The sequence below is a fragment of the Ambystoma mexicanum genome, chromosome 4p (assembly GCF_040938575.1).
Source record: "Ambystoma mexicanum isolate Mex_15411 chromosome 4p, UKY_AmexF1_1, whole genome shotgun sequence".
NCBI lineage: Eukaryota > Metazoa > Chordata > Amphibia > Caudata > Ambystomatidae > Ambystoma > Ambystoma mexicanum.
This window is the reverse complement of record NC_090927.1, coordinates 669,929,977-669,951,414: the sequence shown is the minus strand read 5'-3', so window position 1 is coordinate 669,951,414 and position 21,438 is coordinate 669,929,977. Positions and strand designations below refer to the sequence as shown.

Genomic DNA, 21,438 nt, shown 5'->3' with positions numbered 1-21,438 from the left:
CAACCCACACAGGGAACATTCACCATTACCCATGTTGTTCCAGCATCTTTTAAAAGGACCCCAAGGAACAAGTTACTTACCTGTAAGTATTGTTATTGTTCTCCAGTATGGGTCTGGCATGGATTCACATGCTCATGAATATTCCCCGTCAGACTGGGAATCCTCCGTCAAAGAAAAAAATGTTTTGCCTTCACTTAAAAACTGTATTTCTCCTTTAAACCAATAACTGCCATCTGGGTCATACTTCCCTCATCCAATGACAGTCCTCTCTCTAAGCGTCTCCTCTGGCAGCCATCTTCAGATTTGGTAAGCATGTAAAGTGGCAGTATGACCAAAAAGAGCCGCAGAGGGGTCGGAGAGAGGGTTTGCATGTGAATCCATGCCAGACCCATGCTGGAGAACAATAGTTCCAGGCAAGCAACTAGTTTGTTCTCTAGCATGGGGTCTGGCATGGATGCACATGCTCATGAATAACGAATACATAGCAGTACAGCATTACACAGCAACAGGAGGTGGCAAGGCTCAACAGAAGCAATTACACTTACCCCTGGAAAAGGCTCACCTCAAGCAAACAAGTTTGTGCAGCACTGCTTGGCCGACTCTGGACTCCTGCCTGGAATCCCTGTCAACGCAGTAGAATCTCGTGAAGGTGCGCGTGGACCTCCACGTAGCAGCCCTGCAGATGGCAAGCAGAGGCACAACAGCCAGGAAGGCCGTTGTCTCACCGATCGCTCTTTTGGAGTGGACTCTCGGGCAGCCGGCAGCGGTCGGTTAGCCAACCGATGGCAGTGCGTGATGCAGCCGGAGAACCATCTTGAGATGGAAGCCTTGGACAAGGTCTTCCCATGGTTCACAGGACCAAAGTTCACAAACAGATGCAAAACCTTCCGAAAACACTCTGTGTGTGTCACGTAGAACCTCAGGGCATGAGCACCGTCCAGTGAGTGCAGGACCCTTCTGCCGGTGGCAACGTTTTTGGGGAAAAAAACAGGTAACATCAAAGGCTTTTTGAGGTGGAATTCGAATGGAATTTTCGGAATGAGGGAAGGGTGCATAAGCAGCACCACCCTCGATTCGTGGAAATTCAGGTGTGGCTCCTTGCAGGATAGGGTATGGATCTCACCTACCCTTCTGGCAGGGGTGATGGCCACAAGGAAAATCGTTTCCACAAGAGAAACTTGAGCAGGGCCTGATGCAGAGGCTTCAATGGGGCCCCCCATGAGCCTCGTCAGAACCACCTTGAGTTCACAAAACGGGGCAGGAGCTTTCACTGGCGGGAAATATCTGAAAAGTACTTTCAGAAACTCCTTGACGGGTCGGTGGGACCAAAGCGAAGATCTTCCTGGTGACTTGGTGTAGCGGGAGATAGCCGCCAGATGTACCTTGATGGAGGCGTGAGCCAGTCCGGACTTGGCCAAGGAAAGCAAGTATGGCAGGATCTGTGGGGCCTTGACCCTCAAAAGGGGCAATCTTCTGTGACCAGCACCACATAGCGAAACACTTCCACTTGTGACGGTAGCACTCCAAGTTCGACTATGCCCTGGTTTCGGCAAGGACCTCCCTCCAGTCTGCTGGCAACTCATATCCTCCAACTTTTAGGGCTGCAGGAGCCAACCCCTTACGTTCAGTGATCCTGGCTCGTGATGCAAAATTGCACCTCCTTCTCTGGTGAGAAGATCTGGAACCACCGGCAGCTTGACCAGGGGCGACGCTGAGAGGCGGAGAAGGTCCGGGTACCAAATCTGCTTTGGCCCGCCGGGGCGATGTGTAGCATCCTGCATTTGCACTGTCTGAATGTGTTGATGACACGTACCAGTAGAGGGAACGGAGGAAACTCGTACAGAAACGGTCCTTGCCACAGGAAGGAGAAAGTGTCCCATAGGCTCCTCAGCTGGTGGACTCTGCTGGCAAACTTCTGGAATTTGGAGTTCGCCGCTGTCACAAATAGATCTATTTGGGGCCTGCCCGACTTGACGAAGATGCGGTCCACCACTCGTGGCAGGAGCACAATTCCCTGCTGAGGGAGTCTGCGATGGTGTTCTGGACTCCCATTAGGTGAAGACGGACGAAGAACATCATCTGTCTGATGGTCCAGCGCCACAAGTCCTGCGCTTCCTTGGATAGCACTGGGGATCGAGTGCCCCCCCGTTTCCTGATGTAGGACATGGTGATGGTGTTGTCCGTGAAGATCCTCACCACCTTGCCTTTCAGAGATGGCAGGAACAACTTGAGGCCCCAGAACACTGCCCGTAGCTCCATGATGTTGATATGGAGATCCTTCTCCGGCAGCCACAGGCCTCTGGCATGCAGACGTCCAGAGTGGGCTTCCCAGCCTTCCAGGGAAGCATCCGTGGTGACCGTCTCCTGGTATGGGGAGTTTTGAAATCCCATGCCTTGGGCGATGTTGGAGTGGACATTCTATCGCTTGACGGAACTTGTCGTTGAGAGGGATCTTGTCTGTGAAGCTTCCAGACACCTGTATCCAACAAGCGTCCATGAACTCCTGAAGCAGCCGCATTTGCAACCTGCAGAGCCGGATAAGGTAGATGCAGGACGACATCATGCCGAGCAACGACTTTATGACCTTCACCGTGGCCGTCCTCATCGACGACAGCCGCTGTACCTTCCATTTAATGGCTGCTACCCTCTCCTCCAAGGGTGACACCAGGCAAGACACTATTGAGTCTGGCGCCTAGGAACAGTGCATTCTGTGATGAAGTTAAGCAGGACTTCGGAAAGCTGATGGAGAATTCCAGATCCATCAGTAGCTGGACGGCCGTCTCAGTGTGTCCGACGGCCAGCTCCCGCAAGCGGGTGCAGATGAGCCAGTCGTCCAGATATGGGTACACGCCTATGCCCCGTAGACTAAGTGGTTTCAACCCAGCACTCTACCTAAGTCAATGCCTGGCGTGAGATACCCAGCTGGAACCCTTAATTATATATTTTTACGTCTAAAGTTTTTATTTCTGAATGATGTACCCCTATATCACGCCCCTCTCTTTTAATCCCCCCGGTCTCACTGAACCAAGAAGTAGGTTGTTCTGCAAAGTTAAAAGATGTCTTTTATGAATTGAACAATATATATATCGCACTTTTATGAATTTGAACAATATCTAAATATCACACTATTAATATTTATACAATGATCAGCAATGGGTAATATTACAATCAACAATCTCTTTAATCAATAGGAGTATGGATGAGAAGAATAATGTAGCGTAGAAGAAAACTTTGTGTGGGTTCAATGATAGGAAATGAATGCAGCACAGAAATAAAATTTGATATGAATTTAATCAAATGCAATGTAATCAATCTTTTCCCCTGATCTACTCAATCCCCCCCTAATATGCAATATAGAGATGGAAGGAGAGAAAACAGGTTTCAGGAATAAACACTCTACAAATGCAGTTTCAATCCCAATTCCCCCCAGCGAGTTTAGAGAGAAACCGGAATGATTTTAAACAGGTCAATTGCTTTTGAATGTGGCTTTGAATGAATGGGAAAAATGCTAAAAATTGATTTAATTCTCTAAATGGGATTCACAACTAGTGGGAGCCACTTTGCATAGCTTCAGGTAAACACTAGCAATGATGGTTGGATAACTAGCAAATAGAAAACTGAATTCAGAGGTTGAATGCAAAGAAATAGCTATTTTACATGGGTTGAAAGTGAGCCAAATGCAGAATCGCGGCAAACTTTTCAGCGCGCGTTAAGCGCGATTGCGGCAAAACTATAAGGAGTTGGAATCCGGTTCTGGGTTTGTTTGAAAGCTCAGGATGTTAGCTTCAATTTGCATTTTCGTTCCTAGCATGTGCAGTTCAGAAGTTATGAAGGTTTTAGTAAAGGTTGATTTTTCTCAAAAAGAGTCAAGATTTCAAATGAAAGCTGAGCTTTTGAATATTACACACAAGGATTGGCTTTACACTAAGGGGCTATGAAGATGCGAGATACCAACGGTACAGCCACCAGTCCAGAGGCGCCTCTGTCTGATCTTTGCCCGCTGCGACACTTGCCTTTCTTCAGCAACTATATCAGCGCAAAGATGTTTTAAAATGATCACAGGACTATATGGATGAGAGAAGGATTCAGGACAGACAAAAGAGATTCTACAATGCAGTTCTGGATAAGTGGGAATGGGTTGGATAGGATTAATTAAGGATAAGAGATTGGCTATGGACAATTCTATGCTAAATACTCACAACTATGGTTTTGGAATAGGCCCGTCAGGATATGGTCAAAGGGTTTTGGACCGGAATCTGCTAACCACCTGACAGGATTCAGGTGCTTGGTTCTGCACTCAGCAAGGCACTCTGGTCTCTGCACGGCCTCTTGGATTGGATCTGACAGGTTGGTTCTGGGTTATAGCTCTGCTCTACTGGTTTGGATCTCTGGGTTCTAGCAAGAGTTCTTGGCAAGAAGCATAAAAACAGCACAGCCCGGCTGTTCAATTTGTTGTGCCCCTTGGAAGTATGGGGTTAAAATCAGGTTGCAAGATTTGAAAGGCCAGCTGAGAAGGGTTCAGCTTTGGATTTGGGCCTTCGGCTTTCAGAGTTCTGGAGTCTGGATCTGGGTTCTCCTGCAGAGCGCTTCGCCAGTAAATCAGTTGATGGGTGAATGTGTGTCTGTCTCTAGGTCGTCAACAGTCCCTATTTATGTATTTCCCAAGGGGGTGGGTAGGCTGATTATACTAAGCCCAACCCTCTAAGAAGCCTATTGGTCAAAGTAGTTATTGGTCAAAGTATTCCCTCTCTCCTGATTTGAGAAGGAAACCAGAGTGTCATGATGTGTTATGATGATGCTGCGTTTATGGTCCAGGGGAAAAACCTCCCCTTTGTTTCTACACAGAAAGAACAAGTTACTTCTTACCTTGTAACTTTCTTTCGATGGGATGTTCCTCCGACGTATTCCTTATCTTAGATATCTCTTTCCAGCTTTGCTGACCTCGGATATTTTTTCTCTCTAGAGGGTGCTGCGCGTCGACGTCCGCCGAGTCGATGTCCCTCGACAGCCGCCGTATCGACGTTGACGTCATCCTGCCTATAAAGGCTGCGCGCAGCGTCTGTTGCTCAGTTCCGTTTTGTAGCCCACAATAATTCTTTCTGGACTAGACTAATCACCCTGAAGGAGCGTAAGCTGCAACAACAAGGGAAGTAGTACTGCGGGGATGGCTGGGAGAGTCGATAAGGAATACGTCGGAGGAACATCCCATCGAAAGAACGTTACAAGGTAAGAAGTAACTTGTTCTTCGAAGGGATTGTGTCCTCTGACGTATTCCTTATCTTAGATAGGCTCCCATAGCAGTATTCTGTTATTGGAGGTGGGAGTACTGACTTCATGCTTCCTCTTATTGATGAATAGAGTGCAATACTGCCCTTCCAAACCTAGTTTCCTGACTGGAGGAGGAATCCAAGTTGTAAAACCGTGTAAAGGTATGGACGGACGACCATGTGGCAGCCGAACATATGTCTCGAACCGGCACTCCTCTTTTGAGGGCCGATGAAGCTGCGATACCTCTGGTCGAATGAGCCCTAAGATTTTGAGGGGGCTCTTTTCCTGCCAGTTTATAACATTCCAAAATGGCTAAAATAATCCATCTGGAAATGGTCTGCTTTGTTATCGGTAGCCCCAGCTTGTGACCTGCGTAGCCTACAAACAGCTGGTCTGCTTGTCTTATCCTAGCCAGTCTACTAATGTAAAAACTTAAAGCCCTTCTTGGGTCCAGCCTGTGTAACCTCTCTTCCTATTTCCCCGGATGGGGAGGAGGATAGAAAGATGGAAGGGTAATCTGTGTGATATGAAATTCAGAAACCACCTTTGGCAGGAAATTAGGCTTCACTTGCAGAACAACTTTGTCTTTGTGAAAGATTGTATGAGGGGGTTTACAAGAAAGAGCTTGTAACTCGCTCACCCTTCTAGCAGATGTAAGTGCTACTAATAAAACAGTCTTAAGGGTAAGAAATCTTAACAAACAAGAGTGGAGTGGTTCGAAAGGTGTGCCCATCAGGAAAGTTAGGACTATATTTAAATCCCATAGGGGAACCTGGAATGGTCTTGGGGGATAAACGTTAGTTAACCCCTTTAGAAACTGTATTACCAAGGGTAACTTGAAATAGGATGGTTCTTCCGCAGTGCGCTTAAAGATGGATAGCGCTGCGAGATAGCCCTTGATGGTGCCAACTTGAAGGCCTGAATTCGCTAAATAAAGTAGGAAGGACAAAACCATTGGTGTACCACATGAAAAGGGATCGATATTCTTTTCCCTACACCAGCTGCAAAATCTGTTCCAACGGCAGCGGTATAAAGATTTTGTTGCTGGCCTTCTTGCCGAAAGCAACACCTCCATAACGTCATCAGGGAGGTCCCAATCCTTGTACCTCAGCCTTTCAGAAGCCAAGCGTGAAGGTTGAGGGTTTTGATGTCTGGATGGAGAACCTGACCTCCCTTCTGTGAGAGCAGATTCTCTCTGAGTGGAAGTCGAATTGGAGGGCAGATGGACAAGTCTAGAAGGTCCGGGTACCACGTTCTCCTGGCCCAATCCGGGGCAATTAGGATCATGGTTTTCCGGAATCTTCTCAACCTCCTGATGAGGAATGACAGGGACTGGTGGAAACGCGTACAGGAGTGGAAACTCCCAGTCCACTATGAACGCGTCTCCCAGAGCTCCTCTCGGGGGAAATTCCCTTGAACAGAACAGATCGCACTTCCTGTTGACACTGGTGGCGAACAGATCCACCTGAGGGGTTCCCCAAAGGGCGAAGATCTCTTGAAGGACTTCCTGAGCTAGTTCCCACTCGTGGGAGACTGTGCTCTGCCTGCTCAGAGCGTCCGCTGTCAAGTTCTTCTCTCCGGCTAGGTGAACTGCCGATAGAGAGATTCCTTCTTGGATTGCCCAAAACCAGAGCTGCATCGCCTCTCTGCACAGAGGTAGTGATCCTACGCCTCCTCTTTTGTTGAGGTAATGCATGGCCACTGTGTTGTCCGTCATTATCAGGACATTCTTTCCTTGTACAGATGGCAGAAAAGCCTTCAGCGCAAGTCTGATGGCCCTCAGCTCTAACAGGTTGCTATGTAGTCTGGACTCCGATGGAGACCAACGACCGCTGATGGTCAAGTCGTTGGCGTGGGCTCCCCACCCCGTGAGTGAGGCATCCGTGACTACTGTTATCTCCGGCCAAGGTTGCCAAAACTGCTCTCCTTTCAGAATGTTCTCCCGACAGGCCCACCACTGAAGGTCTCGAGCCACCCTGTCCGGAACCTGAAGATCTGTCATTCTCCCTGAGAATTGTGAACACTGAGTTCTCAGTGCCCACTGGAGAGATCTCATTCTCAGGCGAGTCTCTGGCACTAGGAAAATGCAGGATGCCATGAGACCTAGCAACCTCAAAAAGTCGAAGGCTGGGAGACGTTGGGCATTTTGAAACTTGGTGACCATCTGTAGAATATCTTGAGCCCTCACCTCTGGTGGCGAGGCTTTTCCCAGGGAAGTGTCCAGGATCGCTCCGATGAACTGGAGTCTCTGCGATGGTACCATTTGTGACTTCTTTAAATTGAGGGAGAAGCCCAGTCTGTGAAGGGAGTGGCAAACATGATCTAGCTGGATCTGAGCTTGTTCCGAAGATACAGCCCTGATCAACCAATCGTCCAGGTAGGGGTAGACGTGAATCTCTTCCCTCCTTAGACTTGCAGCCACTACCGACATTAACTTGGTGAAGACCCTCGGGGCGGAGGTCAGCCCAAATGGCAGAACTCGAAATTGATAATGAGAGTTGCCAATTGCGAACCTCAGGTATTTCCTGTGTTTGAGATGGATTGGCACATGGAAATAAGCGTCCTGAAGGTCAGAGACACCAACCAGTCCTGGAACTGAAGGGCCTGAAGGATTTGAGAGAGAGTTACCATCTTGAATTTGTCTTTCCTGAGGAATTTGTTTAATTCCCGCAAGTCCAAGATGGGTCTCAGTCCTCCGTCTTTCTTTGGTAGGAGAAAGTAAGGGGTGTACCAGCCCTTGTTCCTCTCCGCTACAGGTACCGGTTCTATGGCACCTTTCTCTAGCAGGTCTAAAATGTCCTGCAAGAGGAGCGGATCTGAAGCTTTTTGAGAGCTGATCCCCGGTGGATGACTCTGAGGTATGCCTAGGAGAGGCAGGCAGTAACCTTGTGCAACTGTCTCCAATGCCCAAGCATCTGACGTGATAGCCTGCCATTCCACCAGATGTTGAGTTAACCTGCCTCCTACAGGTGTCTTGTGAGGGAAGTCCTCAGAGTGGTTTTGGGGCGGCTGATGCAGATGCCGATGGTAAAGAGGCACCTGCTGTTGCTGCGGCTTTTGAATATCTACCCCATCCACCTCAGGTAGTTCTTCTTTGTCCCCTTTGAGCCGGTCGTCCTCTACCTCTTCCGAATGCAGAGTAGAAGCGAAAAGACTGGTCTCTCGCAGAGGTTCCTGTGGGACGAAAAGGTGTCTGATGGATTGCAGCGCCTAGGGATTTTGCTGCTGCCTTAGATGTTTGCAGTTTTTCTAAACTGTCATCCGCCTTTTTCCCAAACAAAGAAGAGCCATCAAATGGCATGTTCAAGAGCCTGGCTTGCACATCTGGGGCAAAACCAGACTTTCTCAACCAAGCAAATCTCCTGGTTGTACTTGCCGCCATTGCTCTGCTGATACTGTCAGCCGAATCAATGCCCGTCTGGAGGGATTCGCACATAGCGTCTTTACCGTCCCTTATGACATTTAGGAACACCTCCCTTTCTTCTCCCTCTGGGATGCAGTCAGCCGCAGCACACTCCCAAAATGTATGGCTAAATCTAGCAAGGGTGCAAGTAGCATTAATAGATTTTAACGCCATGCTACATGCCGAAAAGACTTTCTTAGCCATAGCATCGTATTTTTTATCGTCCCTGTCCTGTGGGACGGTAGGGTAAGCAGTCTTGATGTCAGTAGAAGATGCTGCCTGTACCACCAGAATTTCTGGGGATGGGTGTTTGGACAAAAACTCAGGGTCTGTAGAAGATACCCTGTATTTAGCGACAGTTTTTTATTTACTGCCGGGACGACATCTGGGGTTTCCCAGTTCGTCATTATTTTTCTTTGAAGAGCTTTATGAAAAGGTACTACAGGATCCTCCTGTGGACCTTTATCAAGAATATCCGTGAGGTCATCCTGTTGGAAAGTCGGTGAAGGTGTTGACCACCCCATAAATTCTGTAATCCTGGCCATTAAGGCTCTATAAGGGGTTTCAGCATGCTCCCTCGGGTCTGGCCTAGCGAACTCCACCTCTGGGGAAGTGTCTAAACCACTTGCCTCATGTAAGGAATCATGGAGTTCCTTTAATCTGCGTTCCTCTGAGGATAACTCCTCTTGAACTGGGGTTGCAGATCCCTGCAACTCAAATGGCTCTTCTTGGTCAGACAGTTCTCCCTCTTCCATAATTGAGGACATTGTTCTCAATTGGTCTGAGCTCACAAAGGGTGTGAAACCCATCTCCAAGGCAGAGGGTACCAAACTTGTCGTAATCGGCCTCGAAAACGGCGATGTCGTCGACGCCGACGTTGAAGGCTTCGAAAGTGGCGTAGAAAACAAAGGTGGAGGCCTCGAGGTCCTCGATAGAATCGGAATTCTGCTTGAGGATATCGACAATCTCGACATCAACATCGAAGACCTGGGAATAGCCACTGGGTGCGCCGCAACCGTGACTTTCCTTGGCGTCGACGCCGGTGTTGAGGATGGCATCGAGTCGACAGACCAGTGTGTCAAAGGTCCCTTCGACAACGGCGTCGAAGACACCGACCTCGGCGTCGACGGAACCTTCATCGACGGAACCTTCGATGAAGGATTCGAGGTCTTTGCTTTACTCAAGGGTTCGTGACGCGCTCGAGAAGCTTCCTTCGCCGGGTGCTGCGACTCGTGGCGTTTTGGACCTTCGGGTCTTTCGACCAGAGCATCGCTCTTGGCAGTCTTCAAGGGGGTCGAAGCCGCTTTCTCGAAGACGCTCATCATATTTTTTCGGAATTCCTCCCATTCAGCCCGGGTACTATGTTTCGTGGGGCAAGGGATTCTCTTAGGTGAAACAGAGGAAGAGGAGGACGAAGAAGGGGATCTTCGGCGTCTCCTTTTCGAGTGCTTCGATCTCAAGGAGTGATGGGACCCGGTTCGAGACCTGGAGCGCAAATGGTGACGAGGAGACGAATGTCTCGACTTCGTTGAGGAAGAAGAAGCTTTAGAAGTCTTACCTTTTTCCAGCTTCCCCCTACACTCCTTCAGGGCCTTAGCTGTCATGGACATACAGTCCTCACACTCCAACAATGGTGTTCAGCTCCCAAACACCACAGACAGACCCTGTGAGGGTCCGTTAGCGACATCTTTTTCCCACAGTCTCTGCATTTTTTAAAGCCGGACCGAGGGGTCGTCGGTTCAGACGAGGAAACCATCGAGTATGGATCGAATATCTCGAGGAAAATGGAATAATATCTCTACGAAACTGAGCAACGATATTCCGAGGCACTGAGTAAGCGCGGAAAAACGGAACTGAGCAACGGACGCTGCGCGCGGCCTTTATAGGCAGGATGACGTAGACGTCGATACGGCGGCTGTCGAGGGACATCGACTAGGCGGACGTCGACGCGCAGCGCCCTCTAGAGAGAAAAAATTTCCGAGGCCAGTAAAGCTGGAAAGAGATATCTAAGATAAGGAATACGTCGGAGGACACAATCCCTTCGGAATATATTTTTCATATAAAGCATATTTACAATATCACCAACTTGTTAATACATATTCACATTCCCAATTTAATAAAGCATGTATCTGTCCAAGTCCCATCTTCTTAAGAGTTTCGGTTCACAAATGACAGTTTTTCACACTTTTGGTTGGTTACCCAGTGTCAGATCTGTACACATTTTTCCACATACATGCGCATACTCCTGTAAATTTTCATATTCCTAGCATCATCCCAATTGCTACAATATCAACATTTTCGTGCAAATTCCAGAGTAGTTTCTACTTGTGAGCAACATTTTCATTTTAACAACCTATAAATTCCAGATTTTTACATGTTTGGCACAGTTTTCTATGAGTCTTTTTCTCAAAAATATATTTTCTCCAATTCCAGATACACATTTCAGTCTAGCCCCGCCTCCAAGGTTTGGCTGAGCCAAGAGCAACCTGAGCCTCTTCCTGCCAGCAGCTAGTTTCTGTTGATGCCCAAATTTGCATTTCCTTTCAGTCAAGGGAGTCTTGTCTCCCGTCAGAGCAACTGGCCAAAGTCCTCCTCCCCCTCCTTTCACACCTCCCTGCCAGTTCCTCAGCAGAAAGCAGGGGGGAAGATCCTTTGTTTGGGAGAAACTGGAATGTCCTTGAAGCCCAGTGTGGCTGGATTTAACTCACTTTTAAAACAATCTTTTTCTAAAATACCATTAACATTTTTAACAAATATAGCCACAAATCTCTTAATTCCAACCTTTTTAAAACATAGAGATTGAATTGTCACCCTATATTGCTTTTGATAGGAAGTCTCTTCTTTTCCATACTTTGATTTTAATGTACAAGTTTAAATTGATAGGTTAAGCAAATGACAGCTGACACAGGCGAGCGGCGGTACTGCGCCCATATCTGACATTTTTCCAAGCAAGCACCTTTGAATATGGATTTTCTTAGGATGAAATGTGCTTCTGCTGACATTGTGCTTGGTGGATTCTTTAAATAAAGTGATGTTTAACACCCAACAAGAATGTTGGATCTTTTGTGATGTTTGGGAACCATGATTTTTGCACTTTCAACAGCCAAGGAAAAACTGATTTTTAAAGTAGTTCTGGGTTTCCCTTGCAATGCAGCACTGCTTTTTTTCCAAGTAGTTTCATTTTACTCTGTGGGCAGACAAATGATAGGTTTGGGGAGTGGTCATCGGTGTTACCTGTGACATAGGCAAAATTGATTGGCTGCCTATTTTTCAGGTTTCCCTGCGCAATTCTCAGCAATTTTTAGCACATGTGAGGCTTTTCATCAGCCATTCTGTTGTTTCTGATGCAAGCAGCGCACAGTGATGTTGCAGGGCATAGAGTAGTGGGTTAGAACACCCCACAAGCTCCCCCCTTGCGATTTGGCATTATCGTCCATCAATGGAAAGTCGCAAGACTGGGATGTCAGTCTCATTTCTTTTGGTTCCAAAAAAGGCAAAGTTAATCATCTTTTCTTCCATCAGGGGTGGATCGACCGGTTCTCCTCGCCCAGTCCTGATGTGAGTATTGAGTGATACTCCTGGCCCCCTTGGATCTTATCTCCCGGTCCCTGGGTGGTCCTCCTTGGTCTTATTGTCCCTGGTTTCCAATCAACTATGGTTTCCAATCCTAGGATGACAAAGCAAAAGCATATTTGTAGACATTTCCCCACCACTATTAATGTAGTGGGGCGGACGCATACATTTTTATAAATCAGGACACATTTTTCTATTGTAAGTTATGGACTATATATGGAATATTTTATAGTTGGAATTCTAGGGAGCTGGAGTGACCCCCCCCCCCCCCTTTGGGGTTCCGGAAGACTCCTCCAGTTGCTGTAGAGTGTGCCTAGGATGGCAACACTTTAGTTGGTTAATATGGACCCACTTATCTTCCCCCTCTGGCAAACTGCCTTTGGGGATGTGGATTTTGTAGGCGACTGGTGAGATTTTGTCTACAATTTCAAAAGGACCCCTCCAACTAGGCAAAAACTTGCACTGTTTGGCCTGGTTCCTTTGGAAATTGTATAAGTAGACCCGTTCTCCTACATTGTATTCTTTTCTAGTAGTCTAAGTCATAGTGGGTCTTGATGCTTCACAAAAGGTAGCAGGCGCTCCTCTCCAGAGAGAACATGGCATGATAACCTGTTCTGAGGTAAGAGTTTGCAGCACATGCTTTTTGCTCACTGTAACTTTCACAGATGGGAAATAACCATTTGCCTATCAGTCTTTGTCCCGCCCACATGGGCAGTCCAGCATCGAAATGCTATGGCAATTCTTCTCTGAACAAGAGTACCGACAGCAACCCCATACACGTGTTTCAGCCTTGTTGGGCCTCATCAGTGAGGTGAAGCTGTGCCTCTCTGAGCACAGTGAGCAGGGAGACCACGTCTGGTTGCCCCCAGGTAACTTAGGGTGACCAACCTTACACATATTTCACACTCGTTGAATTTTCCTCCACAGAGGATAAAGTTTTGCTCGCATAGGAGATTACTTTATTGACCTTGTCATGCTTTTGCTATAATACTGCAGTCAAGCATGTATTAGAGAACCCTGTCTCCAAGAAGAAATCCTTGTTTTTGACAGGGTAAGCTAGGCAAGGCGCTTGTGAGAGGCTTCTTCTGAGTTGTCTTACTGCCTCGGCTTGTTCTGGACCCCATTCCCACTTGGCCCCCCTTCAAAAGATGAATCAGGGGTCTTGTGATCTCTGCGTAGTCCTCAATGAACGTTCTACTGTAATTAGTCCAAGGAGGCTCCTTAGTTCCCGCAGAGTTGTGGGGTCTTTCAATTTCTGGAGTGCTTCCACTTTCTTTTCCTGGGGACAGAGACCCGGAGGAGTAATCTCATGCCCCAAGACATTTACACGGGTCCTACACCACTGTTCCTTTTGAAATCAAAGTTTTGCTCCGGCAGCCCTCAACTGGATCAGAAGATAACGGATCTCCGCTATGTGTTCCTCCACAGTTGAGCTTTTGATGAGACCATCATCTACATAAACCAGGTTACCCTTTTCACCCAGATCCAGCATAGCCTTATGCAGAAAAATGTTGAATTCATTGCCGGAGTTGATGTATCCGAAGGGAGTCCGGGTCCATGTGTACTGCTGCCCGCCGGAGGTAAAGGCCAGCTTGTATTGGTCCTCTCTACTGAAGGGTACTATCCAGAGCCATTGGTCAGGTCTATTGCAGCGAATACCTGTGACCCCTGGATCTGGGCCAGCCCTTGGTCAATGTAGGGAAGAGGCCATCAAGTAGTATAGATCCGTTTGTTGAGGTCCCTAAGGTCGGCGCAGAGTCTCCACTGGCCGTTTGGCTTCAATATCCCCAGCACCGGATTATTGAAGGTGCTGTGGACTGGACGGATTATCCCACGGGACTCAAGGTTCTTAATTATTTCAGTAAGGGACACCATTGATGCGAGAGGCAAGGGATATTGCTTCACAAACACTGGAGTCATGCCAGGGTCTGTGGGAATTGTTGTGTGGATGTCGGTGCGACCACAGTCATATGAGTCCACTGCAAAGAGATCTTGAAATCCAAGAAAACTTGTTTCAATTTTTGCTTTTGCTCCAGAGTCTCACAGGCATCAGCTAGGTTGACTCTCCAACCATCTGCCTGAAGCCTGGAAAGACTTCTGGTTTTGCTATCTCAGCGGCCTCCTCCAGCTGGGTGGAGAAGTCCCTGGTCAAAGTGCTGATTTGGGCTGGTGGCTTCAAGTGGGCAGGCAGTCCTCACGGACTTGGAAAATCACCTCATCCCTCCTGAAGTCACAAGTCACATCTTCCTTACCAAAAGGGCAGGAAGTGTACACCAGGAAGTTCCCCCCATGCCGGGTAAATATCCTGTCTGGTGTTGTGTTGCCATCACTATCACTGTCAAAACAGTCCTTGGGGATTGGTCCTAACAGTTCATTTCCTAAATCTATGGAAAAAGGTTGGTCATCAACTGCCATTCCAATAATGGTGCCTGCGGCTAGAGTGATACTCTTCAAGTCGCTGTTATCCACCTCTATTGGAATGGTGTCATGTTCTATGTTGACTAGTGGTGTTGGGTTTACCCCCAACACTTGCTGTTGGAGAGAAGCATTTAGATGAATATAAGCATCAGGGTTTTTCAGTTACTGTCCTCTTTTCACTTTCACATCCAGGGAGAATTTCTGGGATGGTGACTTCCTCTCCGATCTGAATTTCAACTGCATAAGGTAGCAGTTGAGCGGACCTAAATGCTTTCTCTGTGTCATCAAAGCCCATGGGATTATCCGCTAATCGGGACCAAGCTTTGAAGATTATTAGGTCCAAACTAATGGCAAAGCGATTGAGAATGTCACTGCCTAAGTAAAAGGCGGCAGTGACGTCTCGCACGACCCAACAATTATGGACTATGCTCTTGTTGCCTATGGAGATTTTGAGCTACACCTGCTTGGCAGGAGATGTTTGGAATTGGGCGTTTCCAGATCCATTTCCCATTTGTCCATCAGTTTAAATGTGGGAATGGCTGGATCTTTTGGGAGTTGGCGGAACATGGCTTCGCTGATGAAGCTCTTACCGTTGTTTACACACACTCGGGCGGGAACAGAGTCCTTCACTTCATTTAACTGAACAGGGATGAACAACTACTCTCCAATTTGCTGAATATCAGCCAGGCTCTGAACGGATTTCACATCTTTCTGGACTATAGGAGTGGGAATGTCTGATTGTGGACTGGTAAAGAATTTCAGAGTGTTTCCTTCCAGTGTGGAATGCCACCTTAGAATGGAAGGAAGGTTGATTTTCAGAAATGGAGAGGACCCCCCCCCCCCAATCACTAGTTTGCTGTCCTATTTCTATTACTGTCGCGTCTGGGATTTGGTCATTCTGGATGTGAAATGCTACTTGGTCAGGTTTTTGTTCAACCATGTGGCAGGTGCCGTTTAAACTAACATGGTTGACACTCTGTTTTAATTTTGTGGGTCGGCTAGTCTGGGTCCAGAGGACCTTGTTTACGCAATCTATTAGGGGTGACAACCTTCGCAGGAGGTCATTCCCTAGTAAACCAGGGGTGCCCTCTGGAGTTACAACTATGACCGGGTGTTTCACCTTGTGTCGCCCAATTTTAATATCCATATCCGCAGTCCCCTCGAGAGGAATTTCCTTCCCATCACAGTTCTGAAGTTGTCCAGGAAGAAGGGTGAGAGGAATTTGGTAATTCTCCCCCCTTCCTGCATTCAGTTTATCAAAGGCTCTTTTTGACAGAAGGGTAGCTTGGGATCCAGTGTCCACCAGTGCCAAAATTGGACCCTGCCCCTGTATTTGGACCATGGCATAGAATCTTCCCTCCTTCTCCGCAAGGGGGCACAGATAATGTACATTTTCGGACAACTGGTGAGTTAGTTGTCTAGTTTTGGACACTGATAGATAAGAGATTTGGGCAAAATTCTGTTTGGAGTCTAGGGAATCTGAAAAGAAAAGGTGACAACTAGATATGGGAGGAGTTTTGGGTTCCCCTGGTTCCGGTTCTGGTCCGCCCCCCCCTTCTTGGAGGCAGTCACCAGGATGGGTTTGAACCAGGGGATCTCATCATTGTTGTTTCTGGGGTTGGATGATGGGCGGCGCTAGCTCAGTCCCCACATATCCCCAGTCTGGATTTGCTCAGTCCCCACATATCCCCAGTCTGGATTTGAATCCTTTGGGACCCATTTCTCTTTGGGAGGAGTTCCCCCATCTCTGAAGGAGAAGATCCTTTTCCCAGGATCCTCTGAGGACCCCTCTCCTTCAAATTGGAAGATCTGTACCTCCTCCACAAAATGGGTCTGTTTGGGTCCTTTGTTTCTCCTACCCTCCCCCTCTGCTCCTTGGGTGGCAGAGTTTCAGGGGCAGGAGATTTTGGTTCCGGTTCCTGGGTTTCCAGGGGCTGTTTACAAGTGGGGAAGGAAGCTTCCTCCATGGCTTTACACCCCCCCTTCCCCTTGTGCCTCCTCCCTGGGAACCGGTGGGTTGTCGGGGTTCTGCCCCCCTCATTTTTCTGGAGCACCAGGTCCGGAGTTTGAGGCATTCTGCACCGCCATGCTTATCTGAGGGTTCTGTTGAGCCCTCAGCATGCGACCCAGATCCTGTGCCATGTTTTGGACCTGGCGCTCTAGCTGTGACACCCGCTCAGGCTGGTAAGGGGTTCTCATTTCTCCCCTGGGCTGATCCCCGGAAGGGTCGCTATCCCTTCTCTGAAAGTACCCTGGGTTTGGATAATTTGGGTGCCCCTCCACCCTTGGCCTCCCCTCTCCCGGATTGGGTTGTCTGAGCTCAGGAAAGTGGGGAAAGAAGGATGGATTGTTCTGCGGTTGAAAGTTTTGTGGGTACCAGGGGAAAATATTCTGTCCAGGATTTGGGGAATTTCTGCCCTCCTGTGGGAAGTGAGGAGCGAATTTCCCTGGGTTAGCTGGTGCTTGGTTGGATCCCCCCCCTTGGGCTGGAGGAGCCCACACAACCCAGGATGGGTCTGTTCCCTTGTAGCGGGGACTTATGTAGTCAGGGGAGTGAGGGATCCCATTAGTGGGACTACCTCCTTGGCTCCATGTTTGTGACTGACCCAAGGGCCTTCTGGGCTTGGGATTGCTCTGATTTCGTGCAGGCGGGTTTTTAGGCCGCCCATCTCCAAATCTAAAATGGGGGCAACCTTCACCTTTGCCACCTTAGCAGCAGCAGGGGTGTTGGTTGTTTTGGGGCTTTTTTGAGTATTTTGTTTTCTATGGGCTTTTGGCACCTCATAGATTCGGGTGGCCTGTTCAATGACCCAGTCTAGTGTTCTTTTCTCATGAAAACTCTCACTAGCTGGGTCATGATGTACTTTGGTGGAGCGTGGAAAAATGTATTCACAAATTCTTTGCTCTCCGTGCGCACCCTTCTGGTGGTCTGCGCAAAGGCACACTTTAATTCCTGCACAAATTCTTGTGGGGCCTGATCCTCCCCACATTGTAAGTTGTAGGCTGCCTTGCGAGCCTCCTGAGGATTTCTATGTGCAGAAAAATGCTTCAAGATGGCCGCCCTATAGGTGGACTACCTAGAATGATTTTGGTCCTCCAGCCCCACAAAGAAGCTGGAGTATTCTGGTGAGAAGGTCCATTTCACATACTGAATACAGCTACTGCTGTCTTTCAAATGGAAAGTTTCCATCATCTGATCAAAGAGCTCTAAGTGCTCCCAAACAGAATATTTAGCGTTCTTATGATAAGGCGCGATGACGTTCCTTATTGCTTTGATCTGTTTTAAGGGGTCCTTAAGCAAGGCCCTTTTGGCTTATTGGCCTTTTTGGTTCGGGTAACCGTGGTCCATTCCTCCTCTGAACCGAAAAATAGGTTGTTTTGCAAAGTTAAAAGATTTATTTTATGAATTGAACAATATATATATATATATCACACTTTTATGAATTTGAACAATATCTAAATATCACACTATTAATATTTATACAATGATCAGCAATGGGTGATATTACAATCAACAATCTCTTTAATCAATAGGAGTATGGATGAGAAGAATAATGTAGCGTAGAAGAAAACTTTGTGCGGGTTCAATGAAATACAATGATAGGAAATTAATCCACCACAGATATAAAACTTGATATGAATTCAATCAAATGCAATGTAATCACTCTTTTCCCCTGATCTACTCAATCCCCCCTAATATGCAATATAGAGATGGAAGGAGAGAAAACAGGTTTCAGGAATAAACACTCTACAAATGCAGTTTCAATCCCAATTCCCCCCAGCGAGCTTACAGAGAAGCTCATAGTCTGTGGATGAGACCTCCATGGCTTGTGCCACTGCCTGGGAGGGCTGTTTCAGGGACTCCTCGCCCCCTCCCCCCTTCCTGCGGGGCTTGAACCGGGGCTCGAGACAGTTTTCCCCCCTCTGGCGTGCCAGCAGTTTGCCAAAGTCACAGCCGGCGGTGTTGCGCCTTGTGGGCAGGGATACCTTCTGTGCTGCAGGAGCTACTTTTACAGGGTCAGCCCCCTTAGTAGTCGTGATAGCAGCTGCCACCAACTCGATTGTCGACGAAGTCTTATCCTGTGCTGATTGTGCCCGTTTGGGCTGTTCGGCCGCCTTCTCCATCCGTGGCTTCTCGGACTTCTCCTACAGTTTAGCATGGTTAGATGATTCCCATATCGAGGAGGAGCTTGATTGCTGGCTGCCAATGGAGGCGGTGGGTTATGTCGATCGTGCCCTGTCCACCTTTTGACCCGCTTACGCGGCGACCCAAGTGGACTCGGACTTGCGGTTCTTGGCCTTGTCTTGGGCCCCCACGGATGAGGTGCCCTCAATGGACTTGAAAGGCTGCTCCTCGGACAGGGGGAGGCATGACGCTGCACGGGGGAGAGGTACTGGCGTTCAGCCATGCTGCCAGTCTACTGTGCCTTTCCCCCCTCATGGTCTGGGGGCAGGCAGTAGAGGTATTACAGGCGCTGTCTTCCACAAACACATTTCGTAGCCCACACTTAGTGCAGGGCTTGAAGAGGGACCTTCCCTCCTCCTCCGTCATGTTCTGAGGGCATGAAGTAGGCCTGATGGCCTTCTGGAATCTGCAAAGATATTCACCCTTGAGGGGTGCTGAAATTCACGGGCAACGGATCCCCGCTGTTGGCAGATGAAGAGAGCACACAGGCTCTTTTGGACATTTTTTTTTAACCTTATTCAATCGAAAACATGAAAAAAAAAACATAGAAGTAGCTCACAGAGCAAACTCGAGGACTACCAACTCTGAAGCGTGTAGTAAAAATGAAGATGGCTGCCAGAAGAGGGGCTTAGGGAGAGGTCTGTCATTGGATGGATGCCGGAATGTCCCAGAGGACAGTTTTTAAGTGAAAGCAAAACGTTTTTTTCTTTTACCGAGGATTCCCAGCCTGACGACGCAGAATATTCATGAGCATGTAAATCCATGCCAGACCCCATGCTGGAGAATGTCAAACAATGACCTTTCAAAGGATGGCACAATTGTATCTAGATATGTTTCAAAGCCAGGTTCGGTTTTAAAGCATAGGAAAGCTGGTCCAAGTTTCAGGCTCACCGCCTTTTCTACCAGTAACTCATTGTTTCAGGTATTTGCCTTTTTAGTTTTACATTTATAGGCACCTGGCCATCTAGACTATAGGGATTTTCCCAGAGAGTGCACCCATCCAGTGCGGTGAGGGTATTCTTTACAGAAGAGACCAATCTTATGCTCTTTCTGCCATCCAGTGACATAAGATGCAACAGTGCCTCACAATATCTTCCCAGGCCTTCAGTATGCCAACACCCTGATATTAAACTGGTTTCAAGTCAACCAGCCCCCGTGACGTGCACAGGCCGAGTTCAAGATAAATTAGTGCATTGGGCGCGCTCTGAGGGAGCATCAAATAACATTAAATTCAGGAATGCAAAATCACCTGGAGCAGATGGTAGAAGACCAGAGATTCACAAGCAAACTAGCCTGCATCGATCCCCATGTCAGCCATACAAAACCGGTTTTTAAAAACTGCCCTTATTCCATCGTTGGGCCCATTTCTTCTCTACATGGATTTACCAAATCTGCAAAAATACTAGCACTAAAATGCAATAACTGTATTAAAGTTGGCACGCTCATTTTATTTATGGAAAGACAACTGGCATGCCAGACCCATGTGCTATGGGACTCATTTTGCCCTACAAATAAAAATCAACATCCTTACCTATAGTAACATGTTAGAAGGAAAACACATTGAGATGGTATGCAGGAAATTAATGTTCGTGGCTCTTCAGAATGTGGGTTTTGGAATCAAATGCTGAAGACTCCTAGCAGCAATCTACCTAGCAATAAAAGGAAAAACGCATCTGTAATGTCCTCTCCTACAATGTTTGTGAGATAACTGTTCAGTTATCAGCACAAACTCAGCATCGACACAATACATCTATTTGAATAGAATAACTGGCAAATTAAATTAAAGTTGTATGACAACAACTTGATCATCTACTCAACCAAACTGCGTCTGAGGAGCGGCAAAACAATCAGAGTCACATACATCCAAACGTATGCAATGATCACAATATCTTTGACACCGGTGGGGAAAACCAAACATCTTTAAAGCAGATACTTTTGTTGAATTAATATTGGCAATTGGAAAGACACTCAAGTCATGGAAAAAGCTACCATTGGCAATCATAGGTGGAACACATTTAGTAAAACTAAAGGTTATTGTCTAGACGTTTAACTAAGGTATGGGAATAGTAGCAAGTCATCCTTGTAACCTTACAGTAAGAGTTATATTTACACATTTTCACAACCCAAACACTTTTTAAAAATGTGTGTACGGATTCCAAAATGACACCCGCTGGAGTGAGGAAGTGAACATGGAGCTCTTTCCTTAGGGACTCCAACAACAATGTATCCCAGCACCCCAAAGGACAAATACCCGCTAAGAACCAAGGGAGAACACCACCGGGATACCACTTGGCCCCCGGAGACCTCCATGCTGCCAGATTCCCTGAAGTTCGATCCGACGAGCTGGGACGCGGGGTCGGGACAGAGTGTGCAAGCAGCTGTTGGAGCAGTTGGAGGAAAGAAGAGCCGTGAGCAGAGAAAGCGAACGCTGGTAGGGCTCTGAGCCAGGAGTGATCCAGAGGGCCGGGCAGCTATGAGCCCCCCCACCCCTTGGGAGTACTGAGGCCTTTGGGGCGAGTAAGAGCAGGGAACCGCAGAGGCTTGCAATGCCACTGCAGTGAATTATGGGGCAGCTACTGGAGATGAACAC

At 47.7% G+C, this 21,438-nt stretch overlaps 1 protein-coding gene across 7 annotated transcripts in view; it reads right to left on the bottom strand.

Annotated features, from left to right (window-relative positions):
* FAM135A (family with sequence similarity 135 member A) overlaps window positions 1-21,438 on the bottom strand; it is a 1,883,908-nt gene that overhangs the window by 1,236,451 nt on the left and 626,019 nt on the right. Inside the window, exon 1 of one of the 7 annotated variants that reach the window (XM_069606214.1) lies at window positions 20,380-20,458. The exons of the other annotated variants lie outside the window; for them this stretch is intronic. The gene's annotated coding sequence lies outside the window, so the exon portion shown is untranslated. Of the gene's footprint in view, window positions 1-20,379; window positions 20,459-21,438 lie in introns of those variants that run through there. 7 annotated transcript variants of the gene reach the window in all.